The sequence below is a fragment of the Chiloscyllium plagiosum genome, unplaced genomic scaffold (genome assembly GCF_037043375.1).
Source record: "Chiloscyllium plagiosum isolate Xiang-an unplaced genomic scaffold, Cpla_swu_hap1 HiC_scaffold_27, whole genome shotgun sequence".
Taxonomy (NCBI): Eukaryota; Metazoa; Chordata; class Chondrichthyes; order Orectolobiformes; family Hemiscylliidae; genus Chiloscyllium; species Chiloscyllium plagiosum.
The window spans coordinates 55,772,283-55,798,454 of record NW_028270165.1 but is presented as its reverse complement, the minus strand read 5'-3'; the positions used below and the strand labels follow the sequence as shown (position 1 = coordinate 55,798,454).

Here is a 26,172-nt window from a genome sequence, read left to right as displayed (position 1 = left end):
GAGTTCACTATAAATTAGATTTGATCAGGTGGGCTGATGGGCCAAGGAGTGGCAGATGGTGTTTAATTTAATGAAGTGTGTGGTTTGTATTTTGGTCAAGCAATCCAGGCAGGACTGACACAGTTAAGGGGAGTGTTGCAGAACAAATAGACTTCGGAGTGCCTTGAAAGTGGAGTCTCAGGTAGACTGGACAGTGAAGAATGAATTTGGTAAGTTTTCCTTTCTTGGCTAGAGCATTGAGTATAGGAGTTGGGAGGTCATGTTGTGACTGTATAGGACATTGGTTAGGCCACATTTGGAAGACCGCGTTCATTTCTGGTTTCCCTGTTATAGGAAAGATATTGTGAAACTTTGAATAGGATCGGAAAAGATTTACAAGGCTGTTGCCAGAGTTAGAGGGTTTGAGATACAAGAAGAAGCTGAATAAGCTGGGGATATTTTCCCTGGAGCATCGGAGGCTGAGGGGTGACCTTATAGACGTTCATAAGGGGCATGGATAGGGTGAATACCCAAGGTCTTTTGCCCAGGGTAGGGGAGTCCAAAACTAGAAGGCATAAATTTGAGGTGAGAGGGGAATTTTAAAAGGCATCTGGATGGGTACATGAATATGAAGGGTTTAGAGGGATATGGACCACATGCAGGCAAATTGGACTAGATTAATTTAGGATATCTGTTTGGCACAGACGAGTTGAATCGAAGGGTCTGTTTCCATGCTGTATGACTCTAATTGTCTTCGGTGAAAGTAAAAGTGTGATTGTGAAGACTGGACTTTCAGAGCAGCTTTCAAGGATGTTTTGCTCTGACTGGGAACAGAAGAATTTGACTGAAGTGTGTCGGTGTTAATGCCTTGATGTCTCATTTTGTTCCCACCTTTCTGGGGATGTTAACCATTTCATGTCTGGTTGTTCATCAAGAAGCTGAATTGCAGGTTCACCCTGAATTGACAAACTTTTGTTTTGCTTTCCAAAATCAGACTTGCTCACTATCAGCAGGAGCCCAATGTTGTGAAAGATATTAACTTTCAGGTGGAGTTACCCAAAATTCAGACAGGTGTCAGTCTTGATGTTTTCGCTTTTCTGCCCCTGTAAGATCCTGAATCAGCAGCTTCAGGAGGATTAGTTAGAGCAGAGGGGGAGAGAGAGAGTGGGATGGTGTTTTCCTTTTTGTGGAATAACAAAAGAAAAGAATATTCTGCAGAAAGTAGAATTGCTTGTTCTGAATTTCTACCCTGCAATGGTAATAATGACTTTTGTAATCTCTTTTTGCAGAGTATTTGAAGATCTGAAGACAGAAGTTTCAAAATCAACAGAGAAGGCCGCCTGCCCAAAACATTGACTCTCTTGCTCCTTGGATGCTGCCTGACTTGCTGTGCTTTTCCAGTGCCGCACTTTTCAACACTGACTCTCCAGCGTCTGCAGTCCTCACTTTGACGTCAATGTCTGAAAGTCACTCAATCCATCGGGACCGCAACAATTTTCAACTATAATTCTGTGAGAAGGAGCAAAGCTTTTTGGTTCCTGTTTCGATACATTTTCAGCGTCAGTGGGACTGGATGAGAAATCCTATTGGTGCAGCGCACTGAATGTGGATCATGTAACACTGATACGGTCTGGAAAAGGAATTCACGGCAGAGAGGGACTGTACACGCATTTGTGTGCAGCGCAAACTTCGGCCTTGGAGAAACCGGAGGAATCCTGCTCTTTGGAGAAACCATGGAAGTGTGGCAACCGTGGAAAAGGCTTTCATGTCCCATCTGTCCTGGAGTCTCATTGGCGCAGCCACACTGGGGAGAGGCCGTTCTCCTGCCCTGTCAGCGGGAAAGATTTCAGCGATTCCTCCACCCTGCTGAAGCACTGGTGGGCCCACACACGACAGCTGAAAGGCCTCTCCCTCGTGTAGACCCACCAGTGCTTCAGCAGGGTGGAGGAATTGCTGAAGGCCTTTCCGCAGTCGGGGCAGCTGAAAGGCCTCTTCCCCCAAGTCCAGGAAGGCCTTCAGCAATTCCTCCTCCCTGCTGAAGCACCGGCGGGTCCACATTGGGAAGAGGCCCTTCAGCTGCCTGAGTGCTGGAAGGCCTTCAACAATTCCTCCAACCAACTGAAGCACCAGCAGTTGCACACAGGGAGAGGCCTTTCAGTTGCCCTGAATGTGGGAAGGCCTTCAGCAATTCTTCCAACCTGCTGAGGCATCGGCAGGTCCACACTGGGGAGGGTCCATTCTCTTGCCCCGAGTGCGGGAAGGCCTTCAGCAATTCCTCTGCCCTGTTGAAGCACCAGTGGGTCCACACTGGGGTGAGGCTGTTCTTGTGCCCCGAGTGTGGGAACGCGTTCAGCAATTACTCCACCCTGCTGAAGTACCAGCAGATTCACACTGGGGAGAGGCCAATCACCCACTCTGTGCGGGAAGGGCTTCACCCGCACCTCCCACCGACAGAGCCACCAGCGAGTTCATGTGCCATCGCAAGGGTAGTGAAGGAACAATGGCCGAGTGCCATTATTAACTGGACCAATAGTAAAAGAAGTGAGGTGGCGGGGGGGAGCGGAGGGGAGTGTGCGCGCTTTGACCTCGAGCTGTTTAAAAAGTAGCTACTTTTTCTACACCTTTTTGCTGGGGAGATCTGAAGCTGTAACAAAGTTGAGTCACAATAAAGGTTATCTGAACTTACGGCCGGGCTCAGACTCTCAATGAAAGCTTTGAGCTCCAAGAGTTTTTGTTTTAAAGCTGCTCATTTCTTTCCAATGTCGTGTATCAGGTGGAGCAGTGAATGAGTAGCTGGTATCATTAGAAATTGTTAATTTTTCAGGAGCGCAGAGTGCATCGTTTCATCGGCATTGTAAAATTTACTGGCAGCACCAAGGTGTGGGCTGCGTTCACTAGAAATGATATGGAGGAGCCAGTGTTCGACTGGGAAGGACAAAGTTAAAAATCACACAACACCAGGTTATAATCCAACAGGTTTATGTGGAAGCACTAACTTTTGGAGCAGTGCTCCTTCATTGGGTAGCTGTGAAGCAGGATCAAAAGGCACAGATTTTGTAGCCAAAGTTCAGTGTCATGCAACTGATAGGATATATTGAACAAACCTAGATTGCTGTTAGTCATTCACCTTTTAGAATGGGTTGCAGGTTTCAGTTCATTAATATGTAAATCCCAGAACATCCTTTCTGTCACGTTCTTAAGATGACTTAAGATTTCATTAAAAAAAAAGTGACAGCTCAGAAAATGCGTGAACGGTGTGGGATTTGAGTCTGTCAGTATCCCAATCTTGAATTAGACTGGTTCTATTTCCAAAGTAGGAACCTTATAAAATATTACATAGATTGGCTGCCTGCAGACTGTGCACATTTTGAGCAAAATTGAAAGTATCTGCAAATGTAATTCTGCCAATACAAATTCACCCCTTAGAGTTATATGTGTGTGTGTGCGTGCATGAGAGAGTGTGATTGTGTGCATGAGAGTTTGTGCGTGAGAGTGTGTGTAAGAGTGTTTGCATGCTTGGTAAATTGTGAGTGTGATGGAATATAAGCCTGTGAGAGTGTTGGGGGTTGTATGTGTGTGTGTATGAGAGAGGTGTGAATAAAAGCGAGGGGTTGCGTTTTGCTAAAACAAGGAAGTGCAAGACTTGTACAATTAATGGTAGGACCTTGGGTTGTATTGCAAAACAGTGAGAAGTTCAGGTACATAGTTCTTTGAAAGTTGAATCACTGGTAGACATGGTGGTTAAGAAGTCATTTAGCACCATTGCCTTCACTGTTCACACCATTGAGGATAGGAGATGGGACATCATGTTGAGGTTGTGCAGGATGTTGGTGAGGACACTTTCCAGGTACGGAGTGCATTTCTGGTGGCCCTGTAACAGGAAGAATTCTATTAAGAGGGTTCGGTAAAGATCTACCAGGATGTTCCCAGGACTGGAGGGTTTGAGCTATAAGGAGAGGCTGGGACTTTTTTCATTGGAGCACAGGAGGATGACCTTATTGAGATTTATAAAATCATGAGTGGAGGTAAGGTGAACAGCAAAGGGGAGCTCAAAACTCGGGGCATTTTTTTCAAGATGAGAGGAGAGAGATTTAAAAGGAACCTGAGGGGCAACGTTTTGATAGAGGGTGGTTTGCATGTGGAATGAACTTGCTGAGGATGTGGTAGATGTAGGGGCAGTTACAACGTTTAAATGATATTTGGATGGGTACATGAATAGAAAGGATTAAGAGGGATACTGCGGATGCTGGAATCTGAAATCAAAAGAGAAAATGCTGGAAAATCTCAGCAGGTCTGGCAGCATCTGTAAGGAGAGAAAAGAGCTGACGTTTCGAGTCTCACTGACCCTTTGTCAAAGGTTTAAGAGGGATATGGGCCAATTGCAGGCAAGTGGGACTAGTTTAGTATGGGAATCCTGGTCGGCATGGATGAGTTGGACGAAGGGTCTGTTTTTGTGCTATATGTCTCTGAACCAAAGTGATCTTATTGAAACCAATAGAATTCTGAAAGGGGCTTGACAGGATAGATGCAGATAAAATGCTCCATTGTGGAGGGAGTCATAGAATCCCGACAATGTGGAAGCAGGCCATTCAGCCCATCTATTCCACACTGGCCCTCCTAAGAGCATCCCACCCATACCCCCCCCCCCGTTACTCCATATTTCCCATGGCCAGTCCACCACATCCCTGGGCACTATGGGCAATATAGTACAACCAATCCACCCTAACCTGCACCCTCATCTATAAATTGCCTTCTCGAGAATGTAATTTAAATGCAGAGCTTTTCTAAGAAAAATGTCAGTCTGACAACATTGGGGGACAGGCAGAATTCACACCTATTGTCTCTTAAAGGGATATTTCTGCTTATCAATAGGGCAACGTCTCCTCGAAATGTAGATTCATTTAGATATGACTGCGTCACTTTACATATTAAGATATTCCTTTTAATGTGCACGCATCCGTTTGAAATATAATCTTGTTCATTTAAATCTCTTTATTTGCAGAAATAGCCCGTTAAAGTGTCCATGCCTTTTAAAATGCAGATTGCCCCCTTTAGATATGACACCGTTCCGTTAGATGTCGGAATATCTGTTTAAATTGAGCCGTGAGCTTTCCCAATGTAGACAGGGCTCCTGGAAACGTGGCAGTGTCCCCCCTGCAGCTGCAGAGCGAGACAGGAGAGTTTGTTTTTGTGAATGAGCAGTTGTCGCGCGAGGTGTCTGTTGCTTGGTGACGGTGAGGCTCCCCCGGCCCCGCCCATCCCCCCGTGCAGACGTCACGCGGGGGCGAAGGCGGTTGGGAGGAGAAAGCGCTCGAGCGGGGAAGCGGCGGGAGGGCGGCCGTTAGGAAAATGGCGCCGTGCGGCCCGGGGCAGACACCCGTCACTGGGCACCGCCGCCTTCCTGGCGCAGCTGCTGTGTCACGGCCACACCGGCCGGCTGTACAGCAGCCAGGAGCCGGTGAGCATTCTGGAGGCGGATGGGGTTAAGGGCCTGCTTGGGAACTCGTCGGCCGCCTGGGTGGTGGAGTTCTACTGGTCGTGGGGCGGCCCCTGTGTCAACTATAGGGCCACCTGGAAGGTACTGGGCCCGGGAGGTGAAAGGTGAGGCAGGTTGTGGGGGGGGACGGAGGGGAAGGAATGTGGGGCCTGTCCTGTCATAGTGACATTTTACACTCACTTTCCATCTGCTTTTACTGGGGCTTGTGCTTTTTACCCTCACTGTGTGTTTAATCCTTGTGCTTTTTACCCTCTCTGTTACTTGTGCAATTCCTTAGACTAGTGTGTAAATACTAGTGGAGGAGATTATGCACCAGCATATGTTCCTCAGTCATTGAAGGGATAGGACCTGTGGAGAATGGTTAGTAAAGCATGTGGTGTGCTAAGCCTTGTTAACATGGATATAGTTTGTTATTTGTCAAATTATACTTTGTATTATTTAGAGTCGTCAGAGTTGTACAGCACGGAAACAGACAACTTTGGTCCAACCCGTCCATGCCGACCAGATATCCTAAATTAATCTCGTCCCATTTGCCAGCACTTGGCTCATATCCCTCTCAACCCTTCCCATTTATATACCCATCCAGATGCCTCTTAAGTGCTGTAATTGTACCAGCCACCACCACTTCCTCTGGCAGCTCATTCCATACACACACCACCCCACCCTCTGCATGGAAAAGTTGCCCCTTAGGTATACCTTTTATATATTTCCGCGCTCACCCTAAACCTATGTCCTCTAGTTCTGAACTTCACCCCTACACTGGGGAAAAGTCAAAAACGTTGAGCAGCCAGACAAGATGGAAAAGCAATAAAATGTTGTGCCGTATGGGGAAAACAATTGTGGCTCTACCCTTTTTTTCTCCTATTGGCATTTGGACACTTAAAATCTGTCAATAATACCAGCAGCGCCACTGAGCATATTGTGTGCGTTCCTGTGTTAACAAGCACGGCCATGTTCACCGGTGTCACCAAAACATTGCACATGTTCCTCACTGTCGGCAGAAAAGGTGTGAGACCTTCTTTTGATTGACCAAGAGTACGACACACACATTTCTCATCCCCTTTTCCATTTATTTTCCATTGTGATGTTCAATTGTTGACTTGCTGCAACTGAAAGGAAAGGGAGTGAATCCAGGGAGGGAACAGACTTGGGAAAAGTTGGGCCAGGTCTGTGACTTAATTGGCAAAATAAACATGCAGGAGGCTGGAAGAACGTAGCAAGCCAGGCAGCATCAGGAGGTCAAGTCGATGTTTTGGGTGTCACCCTTGTTGAGGACTGGGGATGGGTGTAGGGAGAGCTGCAGAACGAGGATGTGCTGGGGGCACGGTGGTGAATTGGGGATAGGCGGGGACAGGTAGAGGGTACAACCTGGTTGGTCACTGGTAGGAAGGAATCTGGTTGGTGGTGGCAGGGAGGGGCTAGGAAGGAATTCAAGGGGTGGCGAGGGAGGTTATTTGAAATTGGTGAACTCCATGTTGAGTCCACCAGGCTGTCGGCTGCCCAGGTGGAAGATGTGTTGTTCCTCCAATTTGCGGTTTGGTTCGTTGTGGCAATGGAGGAGGCCAAAGATGGTCATATCAGAAATGGAGTGGGAAGGGGAATTAAAATGGGTGGCTACTGGGAGGTCTGGTCAGCCTCTGCGGACTGGTCCCCAAGTTTATGCTCAGTTTCCCCAGTGTAGAGAAGACCACAATTGGCAAACACGTGGCCAATGTGAAGTTAGAGCTTTTGCTGTGTTAAAAAAAAGCAGAAAGGAGGTGCATTGTTTAAATGTTGATATACTGTTTTGGGATATGGAGAAAGTGAGGACAGCAGTTGCTGGAGATCAGAGTCGAAACGTGTGGTGCTGGAAAAGCACAGCAGATCAAACAGCATTCCAGGAGCAGGAGAATTGACATTTTGGGCATGAACCCTTTATCAGGAATGACGTGTGGATGTACAAAGGGGCCTCGGCATCCTTTAGGAGAAAGTGAGGACTGCAGATGCTGGAGATCAGAGCTGAAAATGTGTTGCTGGAAAAGCGCAGCAGGTCAGGCAGCATCCAAGGAGCAGGAGAATCGATGTTTCGGGCATGAGTTTCCTGAAGAAGGGCTCATGCCCGAAACGTCGATTCTCCTACTCCTTGGATGCTGCCTGACCTGCTGCGCTTTTCCAGCAACACATTTTCAGGCCTCAGCGTCCTTCCTCACCAGACAATGCCAGTTGTCAGGAGCAGCGAGCAATGAGTAGTGCAAGTGGTACATTAGCAAGAGGAATTGAGTTCAGAAGTGGGGATTTCTTCCTGCAGTTAAGGGGTCATTGAATATATTCAAGGCTGAGTTCATGTGATTTTTGAACAACAAAGAAGTGGATGTGTATGGGGGGGAAAGTGAGAAAATGTCTGGACATTCATTCCACACACAAACCACTCTCTTTTTTAAAAAAAATTCTGCCCCTCAAGTCTTTTTAAAATCTTTCTCCTCTCACCTTCAAAATTTGCTGCCTAATCTTAAAACCCCCACCCAAGGGCAATGACACCTGCGATTCATCTCCTCTATCCCCCTCATGATTTTATACAACCTCTGCAAGGTTACCTCTCAACCTCCTGTGCTCCAGTGAGAAAAGTCACAGTCTATCTACCAAGATGTAGGTAGATTAATTCCCAGTTATGATGTGTTCAATGCTGGTGCAGGCTCGAAAGACCAAATGGTCTACTCCTGCTCCCAATTCTGACACTCTGTGCCCAGGACAGCAAAAGACCATCAGACATAGGTGCAGAAATTAGGCCGTTCAGCCCATCAGGTCTGTTCATACCACATAATTGTGGCTGATAAGTTTCTCAATCCCATTCTTTCACTTTCTCACTGTAACCCTCGATCCCCTTGATACTCAAGAACCTATCTATCTCATGTTGTAAATATCCTCAGTGACCTGGCCTCCACAGCTGTCTACGGCAATGAATTCCATAGGTTCATCACTGTCTGGCTGAAGACGTTTCTCCTTCTCTCTTTCTAAAACATCTTCCCTTTATCTAAGGCTGTGCCCTCTGCTCCTTGTCTCTCCTACCAATGGAAGCATCTTCCCAACGTCCACTCTGTCCCGGCTGGTCAATATTTTGACCCTTCAGAGTGAGGTACAGCAGGGATTCGGTTCACAAAGTGAAAACAGAGGGGGCCTATAAGTTAGAATTTTTGGGGTGGGCAACAGGCTGAGGAGTGTCAGATAGAGTTTAATTCAGAGAAATGAGGTATTGCATTTTGGTTGAGCAATCCAGGCAGGACTGACAGTTAAGGGGAGTGTTGCTAAACAAAGAGATCTTTGAGTTGCAGGTCGATAGGCTAGTGAAGAAGGCGTTTGGTATGATTTCCTTTATTGGTCAGAGCATTGAATAAAGGAGTTGTGAGGTCATATTGTGGCTGTACATTGGTTAGGGCATTTTTGGAAACTACGTTAAGTTTTGCTCCCCCTGATATAGGAAAGAACTTATGAAACTTTGAAAGGGGTCGTGAGAATGTTTGTAAGGAAAACTTGTCCTTAAGCATTTAGACTAAAATGTAATGTTGAATTATAGAACACATTTGCTCCACACTAGAAAATAGACAGGCAGGGAGGATAAGGCATTTAAGAACATTTGTCTTAACATCAGTGAATTTGTATAAACAGGATATTGGGTGATCACATTCACGGCTGTTCCTTTGTGAAATGAATAAGTGTTTGATTCTGACCTCGAAATGAAACTCTGTATCAATTACTTCTCTCCCGAATTATTGCCTTTCACTGTTATCTGTCTAGTTCAGAACATGCAGTGCTTTTGTAAAAAAAAATTCATATAAAGAAAGCGTGTTTGTCACAGCACCGCCTTTGCAAAAAAACTTGTGTATAAAGATAGTATACAGAGTAGCCCGCCAGGGCTCTTGGAAGAAGAGTGATTGCTACTCTTCTGGGTTAATAGAATCCAGTTAGCTTGTCTTATAGGTATCAGTGTTATGTTGTAACGGTGATGGTATTAATGAAGGGGATAATTTAAAATTAAACTAAACTGTCTGTAAGAGTTTTATTTTTATTCCAGACTTCCAAAGAGTACGATCTCCGGGATGAACCCAGATAGGCTGACAGGTCTGAGTCCACAAGGGACTCCCTGGGCTGTCTCAATTTGGCACTGCGAGCAGGGTTCCAACAAGGGCTACATTTGAGTGAAACTGGAAAAGAGGAGTTCCATCGAAGGGTTGGACTCCAGACCAATGGGCCCATAAGGTAAAATTGTACCTTGATTACTCTCTGTCTACATCTGCGTGGTGTTTCCCCCATTTCACTCTCTCGGTACCCTGACGGAACCCTAAATGAGATCATTTAAATAGGACTAAAAACAGAAACTGTCAGGATTTTACAATGTTGAGAATGTTTTGCAGAAATCATTAGTCTTGTTGTTCATTGTCGGGTTGTTGATTAGTGAAAGTTTTAAGTCGAGATTATCTTCTCTGTTGTATCTGTTCAACTTGGCTTGTCTTGCTTTGCTGTTTTGTCTTGTTTGTTAGTTATAGTTTTGTTCTGTTGGGTGTTCTTCGTTTATGTAATATAGAGGGTGGCTGCTGCTTTTGTCATGTATATAAGAAAAATGCTGGCCAGTGATAGAATTCTTGCATACTTGGTTAAGCAACTAAGTGCCACATCCAGGATTTATGAGACATCTGGAATGTGAGTGCCTAATTTCTCTTAAAATGTTCATGTGTATGTACGAGAGAGCGCGCGTGTGAGACAGACAGAGACTCAGCACTGATTCCCTGCAGCTTGCAGAAAGTTTAATCCTGTGAGATTTGGTTTGGATGCACATTTGCTTGTTGATGAATGAATGTTTGCTTTTGTATTTTGTGGGGTTGGAGCCCTTGTTGATCAGTAGTTTTATGAAGATTTAAAGTAGGTCGGATAACTATGAGTGTGCCCCTAGATAAGATGGAAGACAAATGTCCCCTAACAGAAATAACAAGTCTGTATTATTAATTATGAGAAACAATTAAGGAGAATATCAGCTGCAGCTGCTCAACAGAATAAGGATTGGTCTCTAGAAGGCGCACATGATTTAACTCTATTCACTAAAATTGAACAAGGGATTTGGGAAAAAAGAAAGGGAAGTAAGCAGAAAGAAGTCTAATCAGAGTGGAAAAGGGTAGCTCAGGGAAAAAATGGGAAAAATCCATGCAATCATCATGGAGACAAAACTGTATTAAAAGGGGAGTTAGTCCATTAACTGAGGAAGGATGTGAACTAAATTGGACAGAACTAAAACATAAATGTGAAGCACATGATTTAGAAGTAGAATTGGAATAGGCAAGGGAGAAAATTACAAAAACGCGAAGATTCAGAATCTACGTTGAAACGTCAAGGGCACCAAAGAAAAAGGAAACTGGTGAATAAACAACAGACTGCAATTGCAGCTGCGCAGGACGAAGCTGACAAGGACTGTTCCTTATACCCCACCCTCCCCTCTTCCAAAGACCCATTACGAAAGAATCCTGATCCGTTTGTAGATGGTGGGTGGGATACTGATTCGGAGGAGGAAATATTTTATGCCTCTAATTCTGTCAGCTGACCACCTCCGGTTCCCTGCCTGAACCCTCCCCCCTTACTCTGATGACGAACGTGCCAAGGCTCATGACCTCCCCCCAGCTGTTCTGCCGAATAAGAATTCGGCTTACCACAAACCCGGTGCCTACTGTACTAGGAGTCAATTAAAATTAAAACCTGGAAGGAACACTGAACAGACTCCTTTTGATTTCCACTGCCCCTAAACTAATAAGTCCCGAAGACACCGATGATTTGCAATCAAAGTCTCGGGACCTTAATATCAGACCTTGCACTCACCCTGATGTGGGAGGGCCAAAAAGAAATTTCCCGAATAGAAGAGGTTCCTAACCCACAGGCTCTGAATCCAGGACAAGCCCAATTTATGGATCTTTACCAACCATGGAAACCTCATGACACTCAAGCATTATCAATAAGGCTGCAGATTATGGAAGGAATCCTGAGGGATCTGTTAATTACATTAATAGGACTAAGACCATTTATAATGCTGCCTCCCAAGACCTAATTCACCTCAGAATGCAGCTTTTTGCCTGAATAATGGGCGAGTTCTGAGAAATTTTACAAGGTAATAATCATACCCAGCTTGTAGTCCGGCACCCGGTGGAAACTATCAGATTGGATTATTACCTGTCTCCATCAAGCAGTGCATCATGTAGTTGATGTGGGTAAAGTCTTAACATGTAAACCCAGCTCGGGCGAAGAGGCTGAGGAGTTCCTTACCCATTTTAAGGAATGCTATGGCGCTTCTTCTGGTGACACTAACTACCACAAGGATGATCATCCCAATTTAATGCCCTATGTATGACTCTCTTACCTGATCAGGTACAGAAAGCTATTAAAACACACAATATCCACTGGCAAGATGCTGAGGTTGCACAATTCAGCCGAGAGGTTTGTTATTTCTGAGAACTAAAGGATCCCAAGAGTAAGGCTACCATCGGCACGGTCAAGACCGAACTTGCCCAAACTACAGTGGCTAACCTTAAACGCAGGATTCAAAGAAGACCTTTCCGTCTGCAAGGTCAGTCAAGCTAGCAAATGAAACCCTCATACTATCGTCCAGTATGGCACTTCAGTAGAAATGGTACTGTGTATTCACAACATCCCAATGGACCTTGCGGTCCTCCTATGTATCCTTCCCCAACAGTCCATGATGCCCCTATACATCCCCTCATTACTCTTCCCTGCCTCCCCTACCCCCAAGAGTCCCTCAACAACTACACCTTTGTTTCAATTGCAGTGAACTAGGACATTAGTCCAAGAACTGCCCTTTCCATAGCAGTCCCTGGTTCATCACCGCAGTAAAAACAACAGACAATCTCCTGGTCTCCCTCCCCAGTGACCTCAGCAGGTTGCCCCTTTTACTGCACAAAACCCTTTTCAAAACTACTTCCCGGATATAGGGCAGCTTCCTGCTTTGAATTTTCCCATACTTACCGCTAGCCCAGAGGATGGACCTATGCTAATTCTTAACCATAATGGCCACAATATTGAATTTATGTTTGACACAGGAGCCACTGTTTCATCACTTCCCGTCCATCTTGCTAATGCTTTTGATTTTCAAAACTCGGACGATGATGAAATCCTGCAATGTTTTGATGGTTCCTCTAATAAACATGCATACGCTGTCCATCTGACAGTGGTGTGGAAAAATTGTGCCACGCTCCCTTTTTGCTTTGTTGTTACTAATGGATTATGTATCCCTCTACTTGCTAGAGATCTCCTCTGTCCTCTAAATCTTACTATTGAATGTCATGATGATGGTATCCTGATTCAGGATCCACCTCATTTTGTTCAATGCATCAAAACCAAAGCCTCCTCGATGGTGGTCATTTGATTTGGATCCTTATGCTTTCGATCCTATTTTACATAACGTCCTTCACCCCCACATTACTTTAGCTTATGACTCATCCGGGAATGATCTCAGGTTTGAACACACACTATAATCCCTTACTGGGCACTACTCGGCACGCTTGGGTGATTGGTGAGATCAGATCACTAGCTGGTGGCGTTCTTTTCATGTCAGTTCCTCTTCATAGCTGGAAAACTGGCCCTCTCATTTTCCCCTGTGTCACCACTCTCTTGAACCCAGAACACAAAGCCTAAGAAGTAGGTTTTGACACCAAACTTGCCGTGAAATTCAGCTGCTCACTCAAGGATCAATCCTATTTTATGCACCGCCTTAGTCGATTCATGGCAGTCTTCATCATCATCATGCCCACCCTCACCCGCAGGACGCAGTATACCCTGGAGTCTGGGTGGACTCTAAAACACAAGTGGGCCTTGCTAAGGTCCCACCCATCATTGTTCTGATCAAACCTAATTCTGTCTTCCTGTCTATACCTCAATACCCCCTGAAACCAGAAGGTGAAGCTGTCATTCAACCTGTCATTGCTTCATTTCTACCGCAAGGCCTTCTAGTCCCATGCCATTCTTCTGTCAATACACCTATCTTTCCGATCCCTACACCGGGATGTCCTGAATGTCGTTCACGACCTTCGTGAAGGAAATAAAATCATTGAGGCTCATAATCCTCCAGTTGCTAATCCTGCTACTATCCTCAGCCAAGTTCCAGTTGATGCCAAGCTCTTCACTATCGTTGACCTCCAACATGCATTCTTTTGTCTTCCTTTGCATCCAGATAGCCCAATACATTTTTGCCTCCTTTTAAGGGTCACCAATATATGTGGACTTGCCTACCTCAAGGGTTTATTCAGTCGCCAACACTCTTTTCAGAGACTCTTCACGCCCAGCTTGAATTATTTGAATTTCCTGGCGATGCTACCCTAGTTCAATACATCGATGACCTCCTCGCTAGCCCTGACAAAGTGTCCAATCACACTGACTCCACTACTTTTCTCAACCATCCACATCAATGTGGCTATATTGTACCCCCAAGCAAAGTTAAGACTAATCAGAAAGAAGTTAAGTTCCTAGGTACTCTCATTTCTGAATTCGATCGGTGCTTGACACCTGAACGTATTGATCCTATTCTTTGTATTGCCCCTCTAACCACTCCTAAACATACGGTAGTTTCTCGACCTCATCAATTATTGCCGACAATGGATTCCTAATTGTGCCTTTCTGACCCAAACATTATCTCCCCTGTCCTCGTCTAATGAGCTTTAACGGTATGAACTCACCCCATAACAACTACAAGTCTTTATGGAGCTTAAAACTACCCTCTCTTCAGCACCCACGCTAGGCCAACGTTTGTATGACTGCCACTTTCATCTTTATGTTGGCATCCTTGATACCTGTGCTTCAGCTGTTCTCACCCAGCAACATGGCTCCTCTTGGCGCCCTATTGCCTATTTTTCTACTAAGCTTGACCCCATTGCTCAAGGTATGCCTTCCTGCACCCAGATTCTCTCTGCCATCCATACTATGGTAGTGGCTGCCTCTAATATAACTTTACATCAAAATGTAGAAGTCTGTACCTCACATTCTGCAGTATCCTTGCTGATTTCTAAACATACTCAACACCTCGTTAAGGTTCGTCTCAGTCGCTGTGAGATTTCATTACTTCTGAATCCGTTTCTCTCCTTTCAATGCTGCTCTAACATTAATCCCCTACATTCCTGCAGGAAGAACCGCTTGAACTGCCTGATCCTCCCCATGATTGTGTTCTCATACATGAACTTGTTACTAAACCATGTCCTGATCTTTCGGACAACACAGATGTGATCAACAAAACTGGTCAAGATGCAGGGAAGATACCTGCCCAACTGTCGTCTGATTCATATGGATGGAAGTTTACTTGCTGGCTATGATCGCTGTGTGGATGGATTGTACTTGGTCTCATCCTTATGCGTGAAATGGACTGTACATTATTTTTCACCTAAGCCAAAGAAGAGTCTGCTTATTTGACCCTTGTCTACCCCTCTACCTCCATGCCTGAACTTCCATGCTGAAATCCAGTATCTTTCAGACTCTGCTCCTCTGGACGATGACCTGGCAGAGGAGGCACTTGACTTATTTGAAAATACAAATTGACTGAATGGACTAATTATTGTTATAAGTCAAGTAGTTGTCATGAAATAACAAAAGAAGGGAATAAGAAAGTCTATAGCATAAAACTTGTTTTTAAACATTTAAACTAAAATATAACATTGAATTATAGAGCACAGTTGCTGCACACTAGAAAATAGACAGGCAGGGAGGCTTGGTAAAAGGGGAGAACTCAAGGTATGCAGAAGATAACCAAGTGATAACAGGATACCCTGATGCAATTAAGTACATTTGCCTTAACAGTGAATCTGTGTAAATAGGACACAGAGTGATAACATTCATGGCTGTTCCCTTGTGAAATTAATGACAGCGTTTGATTCTGACCCCGAAACGAAACTTGGTACTGTCAAAAGCCTTGTAATTGACAGTCAGGTCCTGTGAATTATAATAGATTCCTATTACCCTTTGCAAGCTAGGCAAACAGAGGGAAAACATCTTTGCTGTTAAAAGTCCCTGACTTGAGAGTTCAAAAGGACAAGAGAGAGAAACCATTGTAGCACTGGGGCTCCCGAAGCCATTAAAAAAAACCTGCTTTGGATTGAACATAATTGTATTTTTGAGTTTATGATGGTATTGAGTAGCCATTACCGGTTATTAAATATGAACTCTGTAAAAGATAACATTGACGAAGCTTTAACTTACTTGCAGTTCTTGCAGACCACTCTACAGACCTTTCAGACTACCCCACTGTCAATTCCAACTAATCAGATCTTATGACTTATTTGAATCACAACCCTGAAAAGAGAATATGTTTAATTCGAAGACTAATGAATCAGTTTAAATGCAACCATTTGGTAACATCTCAGCCTCAGGTACAGTATGATTCAGTGCCTAAAAAGCAGGAGTTTACTCCTAGCTTAGAAATTATTCTCAGCCTAACATTGAAGAGATTCAGGCACAATGTGTCAGGAAGCCATTTTATGGTCAAAAGTTTGCCCTCCTGCTAAGAAGCCGTTTTGGAAAATAGTTGTATCTGACTTGTGACCGGCGCAAGGTTAGGAACTCTCCAATTAGCTCAGACTGGTACCTCTTTATGATAGGAGTTAATCTCGCTAGCAGGCACCTAACCCGGCTGGATATGTTTTTCTCACCCTACAGGCTTAGGGCCTGTAGGAGTGATTAGTCAAGCATACAGGGACCTGTCAATTAACTTTTCTTCCTTACGAATTTAGAACATGCAATGTTTTTGTAAACCTTTGTGTAAAGGAAACCACTTTGTAGCAGTATATCAAAGTAACCTGCCAGGGCACTTGAAGAGTTGGTCCCCTACTCTTCTCGGTTACTAGAACCTAGCTAGTTTAGCTTATCGGTATCAGTGAAGCTATTGCTAAATAAAGGGGTTAACTAAAATTAAACTAAACTGCCTGTAAGAGGATTTTTTTTATTCCAGACTCTCAAAGAGTACGAACTCCGGGACGAATTGTGAGAGGCTGCAGGTCTACGAGGGATTCCCTGGGCCGTCTCAAATCCCTACTTTGACACTCCAACTCATCCATGTTGACAAGTTAGCCTAAACAGTCTAGTCCCATTTGCTAGCACTCGGCCCATATCCCTCTAAACCCTTCCATCCAGATTCCATTCAAATGTTGTAATTATACCAGCTTTCATGACTTCCTCAAGCAGCTAATTTCCATACCCACATCACCCTTTGCGTGAAAAGGTTGTCCCTTAAGTCCCTTTTATTTATTTGCCCCCTCACCCTAAATATATGCCATCAAGTTCTAGACTCCTCCCAACTTAGGGAAAAGACCTTGTCTGTTTATCCTATCAATGTCCCTCATGATTTTATAAACCTCTATAAGGTCGCCTCTCAGCCTCCGACGCTCTAGGAAAAACAGCACCAATCTATTCAGTTTCTCCCAATAGCTCAACGTCCTTCTAAATCTTTTCTGAACCCTTTCAAGTTTCACAACAAACTTCTGACAGGAAGGAGACCAGAACTGCACACAATATTCCAAAAGTGGTCTAACCAATGCCCTGTACAGCTGCAACATCACCTCCCAACTTCAAAACTTGATACTCTGACCAATAAAGGAAAGCATTCCAAACGCCACCTTCGTTATCCTATCTGCCTTTGACTCCACTTTCAAGGAGCTATGAATCTGCACTTCAAGGTCTCTTTGTTCAGCAACACTCCCTTGGATCTTACCATTAAGTGTATAAGTCCTCCTCTGATATGCTTTTCCAAAATGCAGTGCCGCATATGTATCTAAATTAAACTCCACCCTGTTATCCTCTGAGCTAAGCATCTTCACTGTCCACTACACCTCTAATTTTGGTGTCATCTGCAAACTTAGTAACTATAACTCGTATATTGACATCCACAGCATTTATATAAATGATGAAAAGTAGTGGACCCAGCACCCATCCTTGTGGTATACTACTGATCATAGGCCTCTATCTTCCTACCTGTGAGCTGGTTCTGTATGCAAATGGCTAGTTCTCCCTGTATTCCATGATATCTAACCTTGCGAACCTGTCTCCCTTGGGGAATCTTGTCAAACGCCTTACTAAAGTCTATCTAGTACCCTGGCATGTAGGCCGTCAGGCCCAGGGGACTTGTCTGCCCTCAATCCTAATAGTTTGCTGTGTACCTTTTCCCTCTCAACGTGGATTGTTTAAGTTCTATCCTTTCTATCACCTCTGACTTGCCCATTCCAATAGGAATGGTACTATTGTCCTCCAGCTTGAAAAACTGAGGAAAAGTATTGACTTAGCATCTCTGACATTTCAGTGTTCCTCCTATTAACTCAGTGGTTTCATTTTCCAAGGGACCATAGCGACTCTGTTCCCTTTAGCATGCCAACAGAAGCTTTTGCTATTCTTTTTGATATTTTTCGCTAGGTTTCTTTCGTAATTTATCTTTATTCATTTTTTTTTAGTATCCCTTCGTTTTATGTTTGCAAGTTTTCCAATGTTTCAGCCTTCGAGGTCTGGAATAACATTTCGGAAAAGACTGAAAATGTTTAAAACAACGTTAAAACTTAAAGACAAACCCACCTTTCAGGTGGCTGGCGAGGGGAGCAGGGAACACATTCGCCCCGCCCCCATTGTCTCCGATTGGCTGGATGCCTCGTCGAACCGCGCCCACGACACGCGGGGTGACGTCACGGTCTGGCCACCTAGCCCCTTGTGAGTTGGCGCATGTGCAGTGTAGGTCATGTAGCGAGACAAAGGCAGTGTTACTGAGTGTGGGAGAGGAATGGCGCCGGTGGCTTAAGGAACAAGAACAGGACCCGCTGGGAAAGCTGAGCAGCCCTGGCTGCATGTGTCAAGAGAATCCGAGGGAACGTTACGGGTCCAGTGATCCTCCTTCAGAACAGAAACAGGTTTCGGAAACATCCCGGAGAGGTCGCCAGGCCTGAGCGCCCGGGGAGAGGAGACAGTGAGTACCTCCCTCGACACTGTCCTATTCCCCCCGAGTCCAGGAACTCCCCACATACGTTCGAGACACCACCCACGCCCTCCACCTCCTCCAAGACTTCCGTTTCCCCAGCCCCCAACGCCTCATCTTCACCATGGATACCCAATCCCTCTACACCTCCATCCGCCATGACCAGGGCCTCCAATCCCTCCGTTTCTGCCTCTCCCGACGTCCCCAACAGTACCCTTCCACCGACACTCTCATTCATCTGGCTGAACTGGTCCTCACACTTAACAATTTCTCCTTCGAATCCTCCCACTTCCTCCAGACCAAAGGGACAGCCATGGGCACCCGTATGGGCCCCAGCAATGCCTGTCTCTTTGTTGGCTACGTAGAACAGTCCATCTTCCGTAATTAAACCGGCACCATTCCCCACCTCTTTCTCCACTACATTCATGACTGCATTGGCGCCATCTTGTGCTCCCGCGAGGAGGTTGAGCAAACTTCACTGACACATTCCACCCTGACCTTAAATTTACCTGCACCATCTGACACCTCCCTCCCCTTCCTGGACCTCTCCATCTCCATTAATAACGACCGACTCGACACCGGCGTTTTATAAACCCACCGACTCCCACAGCTACCTGGATTACACCTCTTCCCACCCGACCTCCTACAAAAATGCCATCCCGTATTTCCTATTTCTTTGCCTCCGCCGTATCTGCTCCCAGGAGGACCAGTTCCACCACAGAACACACCAGATGGCCTCCTCCTTAAGATACTGCAATTTCCAATCCCACATGGTTAAAGTGCCCTCCAACGCATCTTGTCCACATCCCGCATCTCCGCCCTTAGACCCCACCCCTCCAACCGTAACAAGGATAGAACGCCCCTGGTGCTCACCTTCCACCCTACCAACCTTCGCATAAACCAAATCATCCTCCGACATTTCTGCCACCTCCAAACAAACCCCACCACCAGGGATATATTTCCCTCCCCATCCCTTTCCACCTTCCTCAAAGACCGTTCCCTCTGACTACCTGGTCAGGTCCATGCCCCCCTACGATCCACCCTCCCATCCTGGCACTTTCCCCTGCCACTGCAGGAATTGCAAAACCTGCGCCCATACCTCCTCCCTCACCTCCATCCAAGGCCCTAAAAGAGCCTTCCGCATCCGTCAAAGTTTTACCTGCACATTCACCAATATCATTGTATCCGTTGCTCCAGATGTGGAGACTGGACCCCTCCGAGCAGAGCGCTTTAGGGAACACCTCTGGGACACCCGCACCAATCAACCACACCGCCCCGTGGCCCAACATTTCAACTCCCCCTCCCAATCTGCCGAGGACATGGAGGTCCTGGGCCTCCTTTACCACTGCTCCTTCACCACCAGATGCCTGGAGGAAGAACGCCTCATCTTCCGCCTTGGAACACTTCAACCCCAGGGCATCAATGTGGACTTCAACAATTTCCTCATTTCCCCTTCCTCCACCTCACCCCACTTCCAAACTTCCAGCTCAGCACTGTCCCCATGACTTGTCCTACCTGCCTATCTTCTTTTCCACCTATCCACTCCACCACCCCCTCCCCCCATACCTATCACCTTCTTCCCACCCCCACTCACCTATTGTACTCTGTTACTTTCTCCCCACCCCCACCCTACTCTCATTTATCTCTCCACCCTTCAGGATCTCTGCCTGTAATCCTGATGAAGGGCTTTTGCCCGAAATGTTGATTTTACTGCTCCTCGGATGCAGCCTGAACTGCTGTGCTTTTCCAGCACCATTCTAATCTAGACTCTGGTTTCCAGCATCTGCAGTCATTGTTTTTACCGAGAGGAGACAGTGAGACAGGAGAGGATTGGAAACCGCGGGAGGAGGGAGACTGGGGAGTTTATAAACTCCTAGGGGAGGCCTGAGGCCGTGAACAAAAGCTCTACAGGCCCAGTGTTTACTTTGTTTGGGGAAGGACCTCTGGGGGCAACCGGTCGCCATATTCGTGAGGGTAAGATGCATGTTGTCTTGGGGCGGGGAGCGCGAGCATCCATCTTGGTGAGGGCACCATCAACTGTCATTTCTGGGAGAGAATTCCAACTTTGTGGCAGCCTTTGTGTCAACCAGAATTTTATCATTCTGGATGTAAGTTTGCTCGCTGAGCTGGAAGGTCATTTTCAGATGTTTCATCACCATACTGGGTAACAACATCAGTGAGTCGAGTGAAGCGCTGGTATTATGTCCTGCTTTCTATTTATGTCTTTTGGTTTTAGGATGGGTGATATAATTTCCGTTCTTTTTTCTCAGAGCATGGTAGATGGGGTCCAAATCAATAGATTTCCAGTTGGAATGACATGTTCCAAGGAAGTCTTGTGTGTGTTTCTGGTTGGTTTATTGGATGGTAGCTTGTCATAGGATGGATGTATGGTCCCAGTCAACATGGTGTCCTCCTTTGTCTGTATGTAAAGATACTAGTGATAGTGAATCATGTGTTTTTGTGGCTAGTTGATGTTCATATATCCTGGTGGCTAGTTTTATTCCTGTTTGTCAGATGTCGTGTTTGTTACAGTCATAGAATCCCTATGTGTGGGAATATGCCCTTCGGCCCAACAGCTCCATACCGACCCTGTAGAGAGTATGCCAGCCAAGCCCATTCCTGTACAATTACCCCTGACTTATGTACCACTATGGGCAATTTTAGCATGTCCAATTCACTTAGCCTGCATATCTTTGGATTGTGGGAGGAAACCGGAGCATCTGGAGGAAACCACAGACACTGGGAGATTGTGCACACTCCACTCAGACAGTCACCCCAGGATGGGATTGAACCCGGGTCCCTGGTGCTGTGAGGCAGCAGTGCTAACCACTTATATTTCAACAGTCTTTCAACTTTAAACACATTCATCACAGTTTTCCCAGAGGATTAGACTGTTCTCTCTCATTAGAGATGGCTGGTGGTGGTTTATCTTGAGGGTCACCACACCTCAGCTGAGGGGAAAGGCCGAGAAGGAGATCCTCACATTTCTCCAGCTTGGGTGATACATAATGTGAAGCACCTTGGTATACTTTTGTTGAAATGTTATCATCAGTATTAGCTGCTGCTGTTGCTGTCATTTATTGGCAAGACTCATGTCAAGTGAAACAATTTCAGGAAGAAATTGGCAGCTGGCAGAGCTCCCCCACCCAATGCCAAAAAAGTTAATGCTTTTGTTGTGAAAGAAAATTGGCAAAGAAAAAAAAATAAAGTGTCATGTACCTTTAGAAAGAGTGGAAGGGTTGATTTTTCAAAATAAATGAAAACAACATTTATGAATTGGAGCAACAAACTAAATTAACAACGCAGGTTTCTTTTCACATAACTGCACTACTGAAAATGTCTGTATTATGGGAAAATGTTATGCACTAAAATCTGTTCTTATTTTGTAAAGAGTCAGGTCAATAGGTTTAATTTTGTCAACAGTGATCAATAAGATCTTGATTTATACAGCATCTCTGTGAGATACACTGGTAGTTAATATTTGATCGAGTAAGTCTCCAGTGACCACCACAAGAACAAAGATTTTCCCTGACTGAACTGTCAAAAAAGATGTGCTTTCTTCACAAATTTTGACTTCTTGATGTGTTTGTATGTCTTGCAATATTTGATTTTAAAATATGTAATTTACAGTGAAAATGAATTGTTTGTGCTTTTTAATGTTGATTTTAAGGTATGCTGATAAGAAACAATGTATGCATTTAGGCCGTCTAAAAATAGAATGCTTTTCATACTCAAAGTTGCTGTGCAAACAAAACACAATTTGGGAGGTGATGGTTGTTCCCTATCTCAAAGCCAATATAAATAATACCTGTGGTGTCAACACATGCAACCACTGCCTTTCACTCTTTTTTTTTGAAAATCATTGGGAATTTAACACATCACACTACTGCAGCAGAATCTGAGCACGTTACATCGGGCTTCCCATCAGGATGCTGTAACAAACCTCAACCTAATTTGGGGCGTTGGGGAAAGTGAAAAATAAATGAATCACTAGTATATACCCTGTGGTTAAAGAGCGCTACAACAGTGTTGTACGGACATGTCAGCTGTTTTGGTGAGACCTAACTTTACTCTGCGACACCTTGATTGGCTTGAGTTGTCGCTGACTGCATGTAAAACGAAATATTATGAAGTAAAGACATTTTTACGACTGAAACTGTCTTATTTGGCCTTCAGCAGTCACACCTACACTTTTACCATATATTTTGCTGCTTATTTTGATTTAACTTGATGATATGTAACCTCGGTTGCTCAGTGGAGCCTTAAGCGTTATTTGAGATCCAACACAAAAGCCAACTTCTTCCAAGTACAAAATGTTGCTGACTACAAAGAAAAATCATACAAAAGCTTTTATCAACTCCCAGATCGATTTACCGCAAGAAATAGCAGTATTGGCCATTCTGCTCCACCATTCAGTGAGATCATGTCTGATCTGATAACCCTCAATTCCATTTTCCTGCCTTTTCCCCAAAACCCTTGATTCCCTACTGATCTTCCTTTGACACCTTCAATTTTTCAGAAGTTTAACTTATCTAGAACTTTGAAGGCTGAGACACTTGGACACACAGTACCAACATCAATCCTTGTTAATTGTCCTTGCTTCTGCGCCACAGAAAATTGTTTTCTGGATCCTTGTTTGAGTCTACAAACTGCTCAATAAGCTCAAACAACCCTCTTCTGTTCTTCTAATGAGCCAATATCTCTGACAGCTCCATTTCAATGAAACTGAAAAAGCTTCCTATCACTTTTGGTTGCAGCCAATAGGGCCAGGATTAAAGATGATTCTCATTTTCCTAAATACTTGGAATAGATTCAATTGATTTTAAACAAACAAGTTCTGACACATGTTTGGGTTCGTTTGAGAAGTTTAGCAGAATTGTTTTTCTCAGATGGGACAATGAAACTTCTTTAGATTGTTTCCACTATTCTACCTCCAGTTCTTTTTCTTAGCACATTATAATGATCTTCTGAACTAGTTTTATTTCATTATATCCATCCCTTCAAACAAACCAATTCTTCCCATAAGTAAATTCCTCCATCTCCACATTCTAGGTGATATTTTTCCTTAAATTCCATTAAAATGTCCTATCTCTTTCCTTAAATCTATGTCCCCTAATTGCTGAAGCCGTCCACCAAGGGGAAAAGTTTCTTCCAATCTAGACCCTAAGTGTCTTATCTGTACAAACAGGTCCTCACCCATCCTTCTCTGCTCTAAGGAAAATACCCTCAGCTGATCTAATCACTCTCATAGCTGAAACCCACCAACATGCACCACCCTGGGTTAGTATTCCCTTCTGCACCCTTTCTAGTGCCATCACATCCTTCTAATAATGTGACGACCAGATCCACTACTCCAGCTGTGGCCCAACGAATGTCTTGTACAGTTCCATTATGATCTCCTGGCTCTCATGTTCAATGCCTTAACTATTAAGGGCAAGTATTTCATATGCTGCCTTAACCATTTCATCCACATGTCCTGTTGCCTTCAAGAATCTATGAACACATATACCTTTCTCTGATCTTCAGTACATTCTAAGTTCTTGTGATTCATCATGTACTCCCTTGCCTGTTGATCCTCCTGAAATGTATCATCTCAATCTTTTCAGGATTGAACTCCATCTGTCATTGTTCTGCCCATCTGACCAACCCATCTTTATTGCCCTGTAGTCTAAAACTTTCCTCCTTGCCATATATTAGTGTGGGTTCTGAATTTCTTTTGGGCCTGATTTATTTAGGTTGCATTGTGTTTATTTTGTGGGATATTTTAAGAAGATTGGGAGGACACTTGGATTCAGTATCTGTTTATACCCAAAGAACAAACTCAAACCAGAATTTTTTTTATCCAATGTTTTCCCTGGTAACATTTTCACAATGACTTCAATTCCTGCAACACCCTTAGCTTAACTTAAACTATGTTCAAATCAAGACATTACTGAATGGAGATCATAACTTCTTGTACTATTAAATCTGTCTCAAGCAATGGTGCAAATTAGGTAACCTTGCATTATTAGAACATAGAACAATACAGCACAGAACAGGCCCTTCGGCCCACGATGTTGTGCCGAACTTCTAACCTAGATTAAGTACCCATCCACGTACCTATCCAAATGCCGCTTAAAGGTCGCCAATGATTCCGACTCTACCACTCCCACGGGCAGCGCATTCCATGCCCCCACCACTCTCTGGGTAAAGAACCCACCCCTGACATCTCCCCTATACCTTCCACCCTTCACCTTAAATTTATGTCCCCTTGTAACACTCTGTTGTACCCGGGGAAAAAGTTTCTGACTGTCTACTCTATCTATTCCTCTGATTATCTTATAAACCTCTATCAAGTATTATTTTATAACTGTGCTCAAAACCTTTTCTAAAAAGTGACCGGATGAAGATTGAAGTTGACTGAACAGCTTTCTTCATTTTAAAATATTGCCAAAAAAAGTAAATGTTCAAACATATGCAATCTTTTTCTTTCTCTAAAATAGGTAATGAGGTGAAAGGGAATAATGGACAAAGGATTGAAAACAATGCTGACTCTAATTCAGCAAGTATGTTCTTTTCAATAAGTTTAATTCAATATTTACATTAATTACAGTTATGTGAGTGACACAAATAACAATACTTTAAGGCTGTTACTTAAGTTTAGAAATTCAATCACACTCTGTGTAGATGGCTTAAAATCATTATATCAAAAGCTTAAAGCGCTTGCATAAAACACGAAACCTCAGTTATGTTTATTATTTCCCAAAATGGGTTATCAAGTAAAAGGGAAGTATTATTGGAGATTTGATGACAGCGGGCAAAATGGCAACTCTAATTTCGCAAGTATGCAAGGTTTAAGCTTAAAATGCATGACAGGTTTATTTATCCAAGAAATAAGCACCTTTATTCTCTCTAATATTAGCTCCAATTATCAATATTTGATATGAAATTAGAAGATCTAGCTTGAGAAATCTACAACGTATTGCCACATGCTTGCCATAAATACGACAGGAACACAGTAAAAGTAGTGAAAATTAAGTCAGATCTTTGTGGTTACAGATCCATAAGATACAGAAGCAGAATCAATCCATTCGACTTGTTGAGTCTGCTCCACCATTCGATCATGGCCAATGTTTCTCAACCCCATTCTCCTGCATCCCCCCTGTAACCCTTGATTTCCTTACTAATGATAGTAATTTCCTTACTATCTTTATCTGTTTTAAAAGCACTCAGTTACTTGCCTCGTTTAAGTGGCAATGAGTTCCAGAGAGTCACCTCTTTCTGACTGAAAAAAATCTTCCTTATCTCATCCCAGCATTTCTTGCCACCGAGAACTATGGGGGTAGAGTCCATGTCTATACTTCCTTGCATGGTAATTTGTAAATAACATTTGTTTTTTCAGGTTCATTAGCTGCTGCTTAAGTGTGTTGGTAGATTTGTGGGCTACCATGATGTGGAGAGGTTTGAATTGTCTGGACATCATTTCACAGATGTCTTTGATGGAAGGTAATGTGGCTAGGGTTTCTTCGCGTGTGTCTGCTTGTTTGAGTTTGTTGTTGAGAAATCAGCGGACAGGGTTTATTGGGTACCGTTCTTCTTGAATATGCTGTATAAGAATTTATTTTCTGCTCTTCGTAGTTCCTGGGTGGTGCAGTGTGTAGTGGCACGTTGAAATAGTGTTTTTATATTAGATTAGATTACATTACAGTTTGGAAACAGGCCCTTCAGCGCAACAAGTCCACACCGACCCGCC

The 26,172-nt window shown here is 44.2% G+C and overlaps 1 protein-coding gene and 1 long non-coding RNA gene across 2 annotated transcripts in view; both read left to right on the top strand.

Moving 5' to 3' along the window:
• The window catches only part of LOC148144182 (uncharacterized), a gene marked incomplete at its 5' end in the record, with an annotated part of 303,554 nt that overhangs the window by 43,149 nt on the left and 234,233 nt on the right, over positions 1-26,172 (top strand). The window lies entirely within an intron of this gene.
• LOC148144188 (uncharacterized) lies at positions 5,296-26,074 on the top strand. Its single transcript, XR_015751414.1, has 6 exons — positions 5,296-5,437; positions 9,525-9,709; positions 11,858-12,056; positions 14,623-18,431; positions 24,923-24,985; positions 25,822-26,074. It is a non-coding gene; the product is annotated as an uncharacterized LOC148144188 (long non-coding RNA).